Source organism: Eulemur rufifrons, chromosome 10 (assembly GCF_041146395.1).
Source record: "Eulemur rufifrons isolate Redbay chromosome 10, OSU_ERuf_1, whole genome shotgun sequence".
Lineage (NCBI taxonomy): Eukaryota > Metazoa > Chordata > Mammalia > Primates > Lemuridae > Eulemur > Eulemur rufifrons.
Genome location: NC_090992.1, coordinates 15,043,824 through 15,058,524, shown reverse-complemented (window position 1 = coordinate 15,058,524; position 14,701 = coordinate 15,043,824). Strand labels below are relative to the sequence as shown.

At 37.6% G+C, this 14,701-nt stretch overlaps 1 protein-coding gene across 1 annotated transcript in view; it reads left to right on the top strand.

Annotated features, from left to right (window-relative positions):
• The window catches only part of RANBP17 (RAN binding protein 17), a 349,817-nt gene that overhangs the window by 319,580 nt on the left and 15,536 nt on the right, over positions 1–14,701 (top strand). The window lies entirely within an intron of this gene.

Here is a 14,701-nt window from a genome sequence, read left to right as displayed (position 1 = left end):
TGTACCAACACTCCAGTATTTCTTAATTCCACTAAATTTGGAAAATATCTTCATACTATTTTCAGTTGTTTTCTTTTATATCTATAATAGTCTGTAATTAACAAATGTGAACACTTCAGTGGTGTCTTGTTGCATGATCATTAGTGAGCAAATAAGTCACAATAATCAGAAAATGTCACGATATAAATAAATGATGAAAATAGAATGAGATGGTATGAAAGAGATTTCTTTTCTGGCTGTCCTTTTTTGCTAATATTTAAATGAAATTATATAAACCTTATTTGTGGTGAAGTTTCAGTTAACTAGTTATTTTTCTGGGGGTGGAGGCAGATAAATGTAATTCAGATTTTATATAACTAGGCAAAAGGCTGTAGGCCTATAGCTATTTGGTATGACCCTGGAACTGTTATGTGTTGGTAATATAGTAAAGGGAAGATGAAGGTACCTCACATGTAGTGAGGATTTATTACATGCAAAGTGCAAGAACCATTAAGAGTCATAAGACATAATTTCTCTCCTTAAAAAATGTCCTTTCATTCACAATGTTGTGCACAAAAAGAGAAAAAAAAATAACAAATAAATGTTATGTGGGACAAAGAGACAAGTAACTAACCAGTTATTTGGTAATTTGATTAATATAGTGATGACAAGAGAGTGACATACGAGGGGAGTACTTTCAGAGAAGTCTTCTCAATTAGACCCCAGAACAACCTCAAAATGTGGGTATCATCATCCTCATTTTACAGATGAATACATTGAGGTGCAGAGAGAGCAACTGGAAAGTGATGGAGTTGGAATTTGAACCAAGGTCTGTTTAGCTCAAAAGCCCAAGTCCTTACTGCTCACACCACTGATACTCAAGGTGGGGATAATATCTGATTCACCTTGAGTGCCTTTTCAAAATGTATATTTTATCAAGATACGAGTGTACCTCACCCCCACGAACCCACCCAAATGCAGTAGGCACTGGTAAAATTGGGAGTTTGTCTTAGCCCTCATATGTTTTGCAGGGAGAAGGTTGAGAACCACTTACTTACACCACGTAGCCACTGAAGAAAATTAATATTCATGGATTGGCCAGGAGTCAGGCCCAGCCCCAACCCTACCGACAAGTCCACCACCAAATCACTCCAGCCATAATCACAGTATTGTCCAATAAACTTTGGCAGAAACTTTTAGGTTGGTAGAAAATTTTAGCAAAAATCAATAGGCTGTGGTCCTAGACAAAATACCATCAGACTGTGCAGAGCAAGTAATGTGGATGTGCAGGAGACAATCAAGTTTATCTTTACTTAGAATTACCACGCATTTGTTGGTTTAAGTAATTTCTATGTGTTAATGATACTTGGTAATCCTTCACTTTATAGCATATGACTAAGTAGTGATATATCTTTATTAACAGTAGAATACATTCTATTTATTTGGAATGTAGGCTTTCAGATAGCATTTTAAATATTAATGACTGGTCTCTGGTAGTCAGCATAAATATGATTTGCATTAGCACTAGGTTATATCATCTTGAGTGCCTCTGATGTCAACTATTGGGTATAGTAATATCTGACATCATCTCCTTAGGTCACTGACAACTTTGACCTCTATTCTTATGCACAGTTTCTGTCGTCTCAAAAGCTCTTTTGAATTGATTTGAAATTTTGACTCTTCCCTTTATGAGGCAGTAAAATTGATAATTATTCAGATGGGAACAGAGCACTGAGTGAAAAATCAATTCCACCCGCTCTCTGCTGCGTATAAAATTACTTGTGAGTCGGCTGGACTGAACGGATGGCCAGAGTAAAAGCAGCAGGCAGGAGTAGTGGGAAGAATTAGCTGGACAGAGCTAATAGCCTGAAGGGATGGACTTGGAAAAGAGGGAGTGGGCCAGTTGGGGGTTATTATGAGCAGGGATGGTCCCATTGATCATCTGTTTACATCAGCTTTCCAAGACCTTATAAATCAGCCCTGAAGAGCAGCAGAACCCAAGATTCAGCCTATTACCAGTGGGACCTTGTATTAGATTATCTTCATTTTCACACTCAGATGAAAAGTGAGCCATTGATTATTCATTGGTTGCCCATTAAATGCTGTTTTTTATAGATGATTTGCCTATCACAGAAGGTAATGAACAAGGTTGCTGCTTTATAACGTGAGGTTTCAGTTTTCAAGGCATCTGTGTCGGTTAAGTAATGCCTAACCCTATTAAAAGGAATGGGTTACAAATTGCTTAACAGTGCTGAAAAACTAGACCCTAATGACTAATTGTGCCTGGAGTTTAGAGAGGGTTTGTCAGCTCTTTAAACTAAACTGATGCAATGATACTGGCAATTATTTACTAGTTTGAACTGTTTTTCCTCCCAACCTGGACCTATTTTGCTGCATACATAATTGCATGAAGAATGTCAGTTCCAGATTGCAAAAGTTATCTCCTCAAGCTTCCTTAATACAGGAAGCAGGAACCTACATAAAGGGTTTTCCAACATCCTTACAGGCCTTTCCGTTTGCATGCAACAGCCTAGGAAAGACATTTTAGTGCTTCTCACCTGGAAATGTGTTTATTATGACCTGCTGTGTGGCTTTAGATCCTCAGTGTTTTAACAAATGTTCTCGAAATAAGCCATCTTTCATACGTTGTAAACAAATTTAACTTTGCAAGCATTAAAATTTAGTCCATATGAAGAGCCATTGTAATTAAGTGAATCTATTTCAAGTAAAAATTATTGCCTCACAAGCATTGCTTTGACTTAACAATTGAGAAAAAACAAGTTTAGATAAATTAAGATGGAAAAATTCTCCAAGTATTTTTATGCCATTAGAAGGATAAATTAAAAGTTGAAGAGGAGACCAAAGTTAACAGTGATTAGATTACTAATTACTACTGATTAGTAACAGACACTGATCTGCTACAGTAATTTGGAAGATAACATTTCTATGTGAAATTTTTTTCAGTTTCATCACTGGTCATGTTAAGTATTTGCATCTATAACCCACAGATCAGCATTCATTTAGTTATATCACAGAGTGAATGATATCACCAAATTAGGTAAATGAAGGAGTGTGTTTTATAGCATTAGAGGGGCATTTCAGAGATATGAACAATTCTTTTTGAGATTATAAGACTAGGACACTGATGCTGAATGCTTCTTTAAATCAGAGATTCAATTAAAACTAATTACTCTAGAAAGAGTAGCACCTTCCACAGAAGTAAAAGAAGTATGTGATTGTTAGTATGGCTGATTAGATTATGCAATTAATTTATTAAGGTATTTTTAGCAATTATAGTCTTTAAAATCTAAATTTATTGCATAGAGAAATTAGAGCAGCTAGATTTCAATTTATCTTACCTTCATCTGTTTATCTATTTGGCTCAAGACAGCTGTACTAAAATCCCAAAGAAGTTCTAATTGTGATTTTCTCTTTTTTATTTTGTTTATTTATTTATTTATTTGCTAACCTGGCATTTAACTACAAATTGTGAAGAGCTGTCAGGAGCTATAAAAATCATACTTCAGTAGGGATGTAAGCTGAAAGAACATTCACCCTTTTCCTCAATCAGTCAGTCAATCAATGAAAATTGCTTTTGTATAGTGCTCTTCATGACATGCATCCCAAAGTGAATTACAGCAAAAGGGAAATCATCTGCTCTTTTTTCATTTCTGTGTTTAGACTGAAACGATATTGCTCAACATTTTGACATACTGTGCAAGACATCTTTCATACTTAAGATTACATTCCATAATACTAAGTAGGAGAAAGTGCAGTCGAATATTTAACTGATGTTGAGACTTTGGCCTACAGAGCCTTAGCAAGACTGTCACAGTAGAAAACACTTAAGCAGATGAAATATAGTCACATCTCTTATCCTCTTAAAGAAAAGAATTAGCCAGACTTTGTAATGTTAATAAAGACATTTCTAGTGATCCTTAAATAGAAAATAGGCTCTCCATATAATCCATTGGCTCAGTCTGGTTGATTTGCAATTTTATTCTCAAAAATATGGCAGTAGATATCAAAAACAAGCTAAAAGAACATTCACAACTGGATCGGGGATAACATGGATTTAAAGGTTTAAAGGAAGCCAGAGATATGTCATTAGACACTGAAATTGGAAAATAGGAACTCAGATTTTATGACAGAATTGTTTTTTGCACATACTGCTGCAGTCTTGGTCTAAACAGCAATCCATGCATATACTATGTATTTATTTTTAGGAAAAAATAATGCTGGAAAAATATAAGTTTTTACTATGTGCAGGCACTGGCTCTTTATATATGTAGTATCTGATTTATCATCACAGTATCTCTGTAAAGGTATAGTATTATCATTGCCATTTTACAGATATAGAAACTAAGGCACAAAAAGACTAAATAACATTCCCAACGTCATGAAGTCAGTAAGTGGAAGAACTAAAATTTTGGCCTAGATCTTTTTAACTTCAGAGTGCTTAACCACAGAACTGTCTGCTCTGTATTATTTGGTGGCTTCTAATCTAAAGTATGTATGTTTTGAGCACTTGCAATGAAGCAAGTTGAGCTTCCAGTAAGTCCCACTGGGGCCATCCTCAAGGTAGAATGATGTAGAGCAGTCATCCTATACCCCAACTTTATACTACAGTTGGTACAAAACAGATGGGCAGTCACCCAAAGAGGCAGCGGGCAAGGAAGAGGAAGATTGCTTTGCCAGCTGGTGCAGAAAAATCCCTGTGGCTCCCACCATCACCAAGGCAGTGCTAACTGAGCTTCCACTCTCTTATTCTACACCCGTACCCATCCATTCATGAATTTTATAGCCAGACATTGAGGGTATAAAATTTGGTAAGGCACGTATCCTTGAGAAGGTCAGAGGCTAATAGTATAACTGTTTCATGATCATCTTTTGTGACATTTCTTTAATGCCTTTGAGGTAGCTCTTAAGGTTTACTTTAACCTGATTTCTCTAGGATAGACAATATGGCAGCTGTGAAATGAAGGTAGGGAAGCAAGATGTGCTTTGCATCTGTCCACCATATCCAGCACATCTCTCTCTATACATCGTCCTGACTCTAACCACTGATTCATCAGTATAGAATGCCATTTTTCACCTTTCTGGTTATAAACTGCTTCACTTTTCTAAAGGAAATTTCTGCTAGTGAGTACCATTAGCTCTTTGATAGTCATTCTTAAGGCGTGAATCTGACACCTGGGTTCATTTGAGCCTCCCTCTCCCTTTCCTATCCATTATATCTACATCAGGTATCACAAACTAAGATGCCTACGGGGCCAAGCAGCAAACTTGAATGTGGTAGACTGGAAAGAAACTGAAAGATGAGTACACGTCTCTGTCTAAAGAGGGCAGCCTCAACACAATGTGTATGTGTGTATAATTGTTGCCAGATGTATTGAAATTTCTCTCCTGAAGAGAAGCCAGAAATTCAGATTTTTAAATTTTGGCCACTGATTGAAAATTAAAAACAAAACAAAAACATAAAAACACTTGGCAGGCCAACACCGTATGCCTGGCTACTACCAGTTTTCCATCTCTGTATTATACAATCTTAAGGAATTTCGGAATTAAGATCTCCCAATGCATGATCCTTTATATTTCCCTCAGCCATCCCATGTAACAATGCTACAGTGTTATTTGTATTCCCATATGAATTTTTGATAATTTTTGAAGCATACTTTTTTGGTTAGTTTAAAAAGGAAGTAGTTAATTTGGTTTTACTTACTTTATTTTGCTTTTTGCTTTTCCTTTTCCTTTTACTATACTTAAGTCTTTACTGAAACTTAAAGGGTGCATCTTATCACTTCTAGGTAGTGTTTTTGTATAATGAAGATATGCAATAAACAAGTAATGAAACTCAGTTAACACTTTTCAAACTTTTTTTTATTTTCAAAATAGCCAGGTTTGTTTGAGGCAAGAATAAAGTTCAGTTTGGTCAAGTGTATGTTTCTACGCAATCTGATCACTAAGGATCAAATCAGAATATCTAAGAGAATGATGTCTGGACAAAAGTAGGTAACAAACAGGCAATAAAAGTTCAAAAGGGAGACAATCTCTTAAGAATGAAAAATTGGTCAGGCACAGTGCCTTAAGCCTGTAGCCCTGGCACTTTGGGAGACCAAGCTGGGAGGATTGCTTGAACCCAGGAGTTTGAGACCAGTCTGAGCAACATAGTGAGACCCCATCTCTACAAAAAGTTTAAAAATTAGCCGAATGTGGTGGCATACTCTTATAGTCCTAGCTACTCAGGAGGCTGAGGCAGGAGAATCTCTTGAGCCTAGAAGTCTGAGATTATAGTGAGTTATAATGACACTATGCATTCTAGCCTGGGTGACAGAGTAAGACCCTGTCTCAAAAAAAAAAAAAAAAGAATGAAAAATTTGTGACTACTACCCCTAAAGATCAATTTAGAAAGTTAATGTTTATAATTTTTAAAAATACTAATTTTTTATTAAGATGGTATTTTATCTGTGATGTTATGAAATTATTTGTCTATCTTTAGAAGGATGATTCTAGTCCAAATCCTTTATTAACCATATAGTCATCATTTTGATTTAGTTTTTATTATAGAAATATTTGTTGAATGACTTTCAATTATAACAAAAATGGTATTTTCAGGCAGAAAACCAGTCAAAATATAAATCTATTCTTGATTTATAAATCATCAAATTAATGTTGTAACCATAAGAATACATCTTTACAGAGTGGGTTTTTCCCCTCAGAGATTACCTATGTCTTGATACTCGTCCTGACACCTCACAATGGTCAATGAATGTCTGCAAAACAAATCTCCAAAAATTAACTTTCAGAAATATGATCTTCAGGCAGTGATTTATTTATTTATTTATTTATTTAGAGATGGAGGTCTCGCTATGTTGCCCAGGTTGAACTCAAACTCCTGGGCTCAAGCGATCCTCCTGCCTCAGCCTCCTGAGTAGCTGGGACTACAGGCATGTGACTCCACATCCTACTTTGCAGGCAGCGATTTTAGGTATCAAATCTAGCATGGTCATAGACTACTACGTAATAAAACAAAAGATAATGCTAAGATAAAATTATATACTAGAGAATAATCCTGCTGAAATTCTACAAGAAAATTTCATTCTAAACATGGGTGAAGAAAGAATGAAGTACTTGAAATATTGTTCCAAATGGTTAGCAAAACAGAGGTTTCCCCTAACCCCACTAGGACATATGTTTTTTTACCTCTAAGCACAGTTTAAGGATGTAACCCATTGATAGCATAACCTGCCTTATTAATTGAAAGGGATGGAATCCACCAGATGTAGCCCAAACCAGCAGAGAGTTGGGTGACTAAGCAACAGCAAAGACACCATATTGAGTGAGCCAGAATCCAGTCTCCAAGTCATTTATTTCAGCCAGTGACAATACATTTAAACTCCTGTGCCTCAGCAGTGATTGATGGTTTAATATCATATATAATTTTTTTAATGAAGGAAAACCATTTAAATATGTTACCATTTGCACTGGTATTCTCCTATGTACATAACTGCATTTAATCATTATGGGGATTGTTTTTATACTTGCGTAATTTGTATCCAAGAAATAACTGTCAAAGCCATCTCATGCTGTTGCTGGAAATGGTACAGTGTGCTTCATACTTGAATAGATTCATTCTTCCCTGCACATAATTAAGAGTGTTGAAGCTTTCACTATCACCACATAGGAATTCCATGTTTACATTTCTGAGAATGAAAAATTAGCCACAATGTGCTTTTTCAGGTTCCCATTTTCTGGGGCTGTGATATTTAAGTACCTTAGTTTTGTACCAGTGTATGATTTGAAGAGTTTGATTTTAAGACTTTTAATATTAAAATACATAATAAAATTTTATTATCTAATTACAAGAGGGTTTAGCCTCTTATTAAAGTTGCTAAATCAGGCCTGGATTAGCATTATAATGGCACAGTTTGACATAGAATACTCAAAAGTCAAGTTCAAGGGAAGGGAGGGTTTTTTTGTTTTGGGGGGGATTTTCTCCTACCCCCAGCCCTCACACAAAATAACAAGGATGAAATGCATGTATGGAAACAAACAAGGAGCAATTTGGGACGCTGAAGAAGGGCTGGACGTGTCAGTCTAGGATGGTACCCTTAGGCAAGGCAGCTGGTATATGTAGCCTTTTGTTTATCTGCTACTGGTTTATGTAGCCTTTAGGCCGGCACCAGAAACAATCACTCCTACAGGGTCAGCTGCTGGTCAGAAGCGAAGTAAGAAAAGATTTTGCGTCCAAACACGGCAACCATAATTTCTGTACAGCTGGCACCTGCTACTGGTGCACAGCATGAAGGTGAAAGGTCAAAGAGGCAGTTGTTCAAAACTCAAGAATGGCTTAAAGGGACTTGTAGATTAATCTGCTTTATTAACTTCTGTATATTAGATAACTATTGCCGTGAATGACAGTACATCTTTTTGAATAAGTCACATCTCTTTCTCTTTTAAATTAGCTTTTGAGTAATGAATATTAAATAGAAAGCATTTCAGGGGTAATTAAATGAAAACAGAATGATGTCATTTTACAATTATATTTGTATGTTTATAGAATAGAGGAATTATAATGTCTTCGAAGGAGCTAAAAGAAAAAAAAGCCAGCTCTTCATAAAGAAGAATTTGGAATAAATAAGCCACATGTCTATTAGCCTCTGTCTTTAAACTAAAAAATATGTTGTAGTTTTTGACTTAGCATGAAGTCACTGGGTGCCAGTAGCTTGATTTGGCATTCCCAAGAGCTCCAGATGTTTTCTTTATGAATTAAAGTGGCTATTATCTGTCATCATTCTTTTATCTACACTTTAGCACAATCAGATTTGCTATTAGTCTGCAACAAATGTTCTCAGAATAGCAAAGGAGTTGTAAAAAATGAACAACAGCTATACCTTTTCCTTCACATTCATGTAAGGCAGAGGGAGAATATTTTGTAAGAGAAAAAAAGCACAGCTTTACACAGGTTTAGCCTAATAATAATTAGGCATGCTTTGTAATAGTCTTTCACCAAGTATGGCAAATGGTTTTTGGCAAGCAAGATGGTTTTTAGCCTCTTCATTAATGGTGATTGGCATAATTGGCTATCATTATAAATTAAGACTAAAAAGAATTCACTAAATGTATCCTTTTTTAAGACCTCTGCAAGGAAAATTTATAACCTATAGACTGAATATTGACACCAACTCTGGGAAGGTTTTTAACAGTCTTATGTTCAAAAGGAATGGTTTTGTCTGTTGACTCTCAGTGATTTTTGATTTTTAGTTTATCTTTTTCCCCTTAAGAATTCTCGGAAAAAGAAACCATTGCAGACTGGGTGCAGTGGCTCACTTTGGGAGGATTGCTTGAGGCTGTGAATTCAAGACTAGCCTAAGCAACGTATCAAGACCTCATCTCTACAAAAAAATAGAAAAATTAGCTGGGCGTGGTGGCTCAATGCCTGTCGTCCCAGCTACTGGAGAAACTGAGGCAGGACAATTGTTTGAGGTTGCAATGAGCTATGATGACACCACTGCACTTTAGCCTGGGCAACAGAGTAAGACTCTGTCTCAAAAAAATAAAAAAAGTAATCATTGCAGAGGACATCTATGTCTTTATGCTAATATAACACAGATAGCAGCAGTTATCCACAGTTCACAAACAGAAGTTATTTGGGATTTCATTTGCACTCCCAAGTTTTGATGCAAGTGCAGTCTTTCTCCTCTAAGCAATGTTTCCTTGACATATGAAGGTGACACCTAAGATCATCTTCCTATATCACACTCAAGGTATCACAGGACTTACCAGAGGGATCCTAAATTTGAATGGGTATCACAAAGAGATGATCTATCTTGGCCAGAAAAGATTGGATCAGGAGTGTTTCCTTACCCTACCACTCCAAAGTGGAAGGACTTTCATAGTTCCTTCTTAAAGATCTAGACTTTTCCTTCATGCTGTAACAGAAACCTTATTTCCTGTAGGGTTGCTAGGACCTAAGAGGTCACTACAGAAGGAGAACCTCAGGTTCAAACAGAGAATTTTAATGATGAATGATTATGACAAAAAAGTAGAATAAATTATATGCTAGGCTGTGTGCTAAGTGCTTTACATACACACACACACACACACACACACACACACGTATATTTCTATTTAAGTCTCACAGCTCTGTGAGGTAGGTGTTTTTATCCCTATGTTGTTTTATTTTATTTTATTTATTTTTTGAGACAGAGTCTCACTGTGTTACCCAGGCTAGAGTGCCATGGCGTCAGCCTAGCTCACAGAAACCTCAAAGTCCTGGGCTCAAGCAATCCTCCTGCCTCAGCCTCCCAAGTAGCTGGGACTACAGGCATGCGCCACCACACCCAGCTAATTTTTTTTATTTTTAGTTGCCCAGCTAATTTTTTTTTTTGTATTTTTAGTAGAGACGGGGTCTTGCTCTTGCTCAGCCTGGTCTCAAACTCCTGAACTCAAGAGATCCTCCTACCTTGGCCTCCCAGAGTGCTAGGATTACAGGCATGAGCCATTGTACCCAGCCTTTATCTGTATTTTATAATCAAAATATTATAATCGTAGCTCTAAGAAGTTAGATAATTCACCCAGTATCATACAGCTGCTGATAAGTAGCAGAACCTGTGCCCTTAACTACTATACAATTCTACTAAATGGCCTAGAAACAGGATTGGTGGGGATGGAGGAGTGGCAGGAGGAGACATACAACATTCATTCATTCATAAATCCTTGATTGAGCCTAGGACTTCTTTCTTTGAGAACTAATTGGATAAGAGACAGCCACTTTACCCAAGCTGGCTCAGTTAGAATCTTCCTCCTTAGGTTTGGAATCTGGCAATTAAAAGATGCTTGTCATCCTCTAGTTCTTATCTAAATTGAAGACTTGAAAATTCAAGAGTCGTGGGGCAGCAATTCCCTGCCGTATTCTCAGAGAAGTAACCAGTCTTCGGGGAGAGAAAAAAGCAGACATGCTAAGGACTCAAATGAGAGACCAAGCAGCCCCAGAGGGAGAGACTGAGAGAGATCCTGCCAGCCGCCTTATCCATGGCTCCTAGCCCTTGAGAGGTCTGACTGCACTGCCTAGTCAAGGAGTCCTCAAACTACTCCTTTTAGACTTAGCTTTTATCCAATGTGGTCTCTGTCCTGGTAGCCAAAAGAATCTTGACTCAGGGGAGTTGTGAGGGCAAAATGAACCAATGAATATAGGCTAACCTCACACAAGGTATTCCATAAATATGTAAAATTAGCCTTCACTTTGAAAAATTATATACAGATAACCAGTCCTTTTTTTTTTTTTTTTTTTTTTTTTCCTGTCCTTGGGAAAATATCCCTGCTGTTTATACCTATAAATGTGAAAGGTATCCTCTTCAGGAGATTCCAAGCCCAAGATTTCCTTTCATAAGATAATTTGATTTTGAAATCTATTACTTCAGCCAGATTACTGAGGTCTTTTCATAGTCCTATCCATATGTTTTGCCTTTCTTAGTGTTCTTTCTATGATAAGCGTTCTCAAAGTCACAAACTCTCACTGGACTGTGTGGGAGCATGATGTGGTGTCGATTTGATTCTTGGCCCCATGCTGGCTTTTTTCTCATTTACTCTTCCTGCATGCTCCAGACATTGCCTTGCAATGGCAAAAATGAAAACAAACCTCATGGCTTAGTCCGTTTTGTGCTGCTATAACAGAATACCACAGACTGGGTAAATTAAAATGAACAGAAATGTATTTGGTTCACAATTCTGGAGGCTGGGAAGTCTAAGATCAAGGGACTGCATCTGGCAAGGACCCTCTTGCTGTGTCTTCTCATGGAGGAAGACAGAAGAGCAAGAGAGGGGAAGAAAAAAATGCCAGAGGGGACCTAACTTGTCCTTTTATAACCCACAACTAATCCATTAGTCCATTCATGACATTAATCTATTCATAAGGGCGGAACTCTCATGGCCTAATCACCTTTTAAAGTTTTATCTCTTAACACTGTTGCATTGGGGATTAAGTTTTCAACACTTGCTTTTCAGGGGACACATTCAAATGATAACACCTCGTAATTCTTCCCATTTATATAATGTCCTCATACCGAATGTCCCCTCTAATTCTCACAACAACTCTATTGGGTAGATAAGGCCAACATGGATATTTTTTAACTCAGGAGTTAAACGTCAACAAATTTAATCCCACAATAACTGTGTGGGAGAACTATGCAGAGATTCAGGGAGGTGGGAAGTAACTTGCCTGAAGTGACACAGCCAGTGTAGTGGTACCTAGGTAATAACTAAGGCTTCTTATCTCTAGATCTCACACAGTTTTCACCACACCAAGGCTTCCCAGGGCTTTAACCCACTCATTCCTGTCATTTCTTCTTACCCCTTCATCTCTGTCTAAGGGAGACAGCAGGGTAAATGGCACGTTTTCTCCTGCCTTCATTTCTCTGAGTGGCATTGTGAATGGTATGAGAAGCTCTTTGAGTTTCTTGAAAGAGTGGCACAATGTCAAGTGAAGGTTGGCTTAATGATGGCATGATTTATTTATTTCACAATTATTACTGGTTTTTCACATACTTGCAGGGTAAATTATGTGATTCCCAAAGTATAATGTGCTGGAAATATGAATCCAATCTTCATATTCATTTCTCTCTTAACTGGGAAAGTTTAACCAGCAGCAGCCATTGATAGAGGGAGGTGTTAGTTTATATAGTATGTTAAAGAAGACTTCTTGTTTGTTTGCAATCTGATGACTATTTGAAGAACAAAGTAGAAAGAAGTTCCCTAATCCTCTGACCTTTCATGAATTAATGCTGTCTTTTATGCTTTGCAACCCAGAAGAACACTTGCTTATTAATTCTGTACCCCTTGTCATGCTTAGGAGAATATAGACTGAGTGCTTAAGACTACTCAACTTCCATCCTCTTTTCAAAGTTTTCAAATTGCAAAATTTTTGTATATTTTATTTTATTTTATTTATTTATTTATTTTTGAGACACAGTCTCACTCTGTCTCCCGGGCTGGAGTGCAGTGGCATCACCATAGCTTACTGCAACCTCAAACTCCTGGGCTCAAGCAATCCCCCTGCCTCAGCCTTCCATGTAACTGGGACTACAGGCATGCACCACCATGCCCAGCTAATTTTTTTCTATTTTTTTGTAGAGATGGGGAATCACTCTTACTCAGGCTGGTCTCAAACTCAAGCAATACTCCTGCCTTAGCCTCCCAAAGTGCTAGGATTACAGGCGTAAGCCACCATGCCAGGCCCAAATTGCAAATTTTGTGTATTTTTCAAGGACTTTACAACAATCAGAGCAGACAAGTTTTGTAGTCCACATATCTGGCTTTGAAGACTAGTTATGCTACTTGCTAACTGTGTGTCCTTAGAATAGTTAGTTACTTTACCTCTTTGAGGACAATACCACCTCAACCAAGGGAACTCTATAGTTTACTTCAACTGGCCCCCAGGATTAGATGGCTGAACCACTCTCTCCTGTGGTCTCATGCCCAGCCTCTCTAAGACTTTAGTAAGACTCACTGTCTTAGATTCTCTCACGTTCCGCCACTCCCTCAGCCTACTCCATAAGCTGGAGCACTGGTACTGTGGAAGAGGAAAATGTTTGCATACATACTTAGTAGAGAAATCTCTTAGGCCTCAAGGCAACCCACCAGAAAGACAATCCTAAGCAAGAGCTCTGTGTTAATGTCCATATTTAATGTGGCATCTCGAGATGTTTTAGATGAGACAAACAAGTTCTACTCAGGTCAGGGAACTAAAGTCATGAATTAGAGTAAATGCATTTAGAGATTTCTCTGAAACCCTTAAGACTGGAAGGAAACAGCTTGATGGGTGGGCAATAAGAGATTAATAAATACTTGGGCTACATGAGCTCCTTAAGGCCACAGAGACCACATTTTATTCCATTCTGTACCAACAATGCTTGACACATAGAAGGAGGTCAGAAATACTCTGAGTAGCAAATAAGTGTGAAAAATGAAAAGTGAGGGGAAAAGAAGGAAGGAAAAGTCTCTAGCACAGTACCAGGTATATAGTAGGTACTCAATAAGTACATGTTCCATGTGTTTACCTAGCACATAAGAAGAGCTAAAAACAGAATACTATTGATTTAAAATGTGCACAGGTGAAGGAAACCTTGTAGATAACAGGAGGATTCATAGTCCCTCCAAAGGCCTAGCTTGTTTTGAAGACTGTACTATAAGGGCAGAAGTTCCACCCCAGGCCATTATGTACTCTTATCCCACAAAGGGAGTAAGCCCTCTCTGCACGACCTCATCTTTTTCCTGAGCCCCCTGCATTACAGAGGCTGGAAACAAATTGACAGAAATCTGGAGGAAAGTAACTCAAGTGATTTAGGAGAATGGAAGGGCTGGCTTATGGGGCCGGATTAAAGAAGCTAAATATGTATAGCTTGCCTAAGTGACAACTAAATGGGGCATTTGATAAGTCTATAAATACTTGGAAGATGTAAATGCCAAAGAGGAAAGGGAATTACTTAGCATGGCACAATAGAGTATTGGCATAATGGAATAATATTAAGAAAGGGAAAATGAAGGTTGAACATCAATAAAAAGCTTCCTGACAAAGAGAACTATTCCTGACAGGGTACACTATTAAGTTATGTGCCGTGGGCCAAGGGAAGTAATGTCAGTGCCATTTCTCAGAATACTGGCAACAGAGCCAGCAAGACAGTAGCCGAGACACAGTAGCCAAGAAGGTCACCTTCTGTGTCTA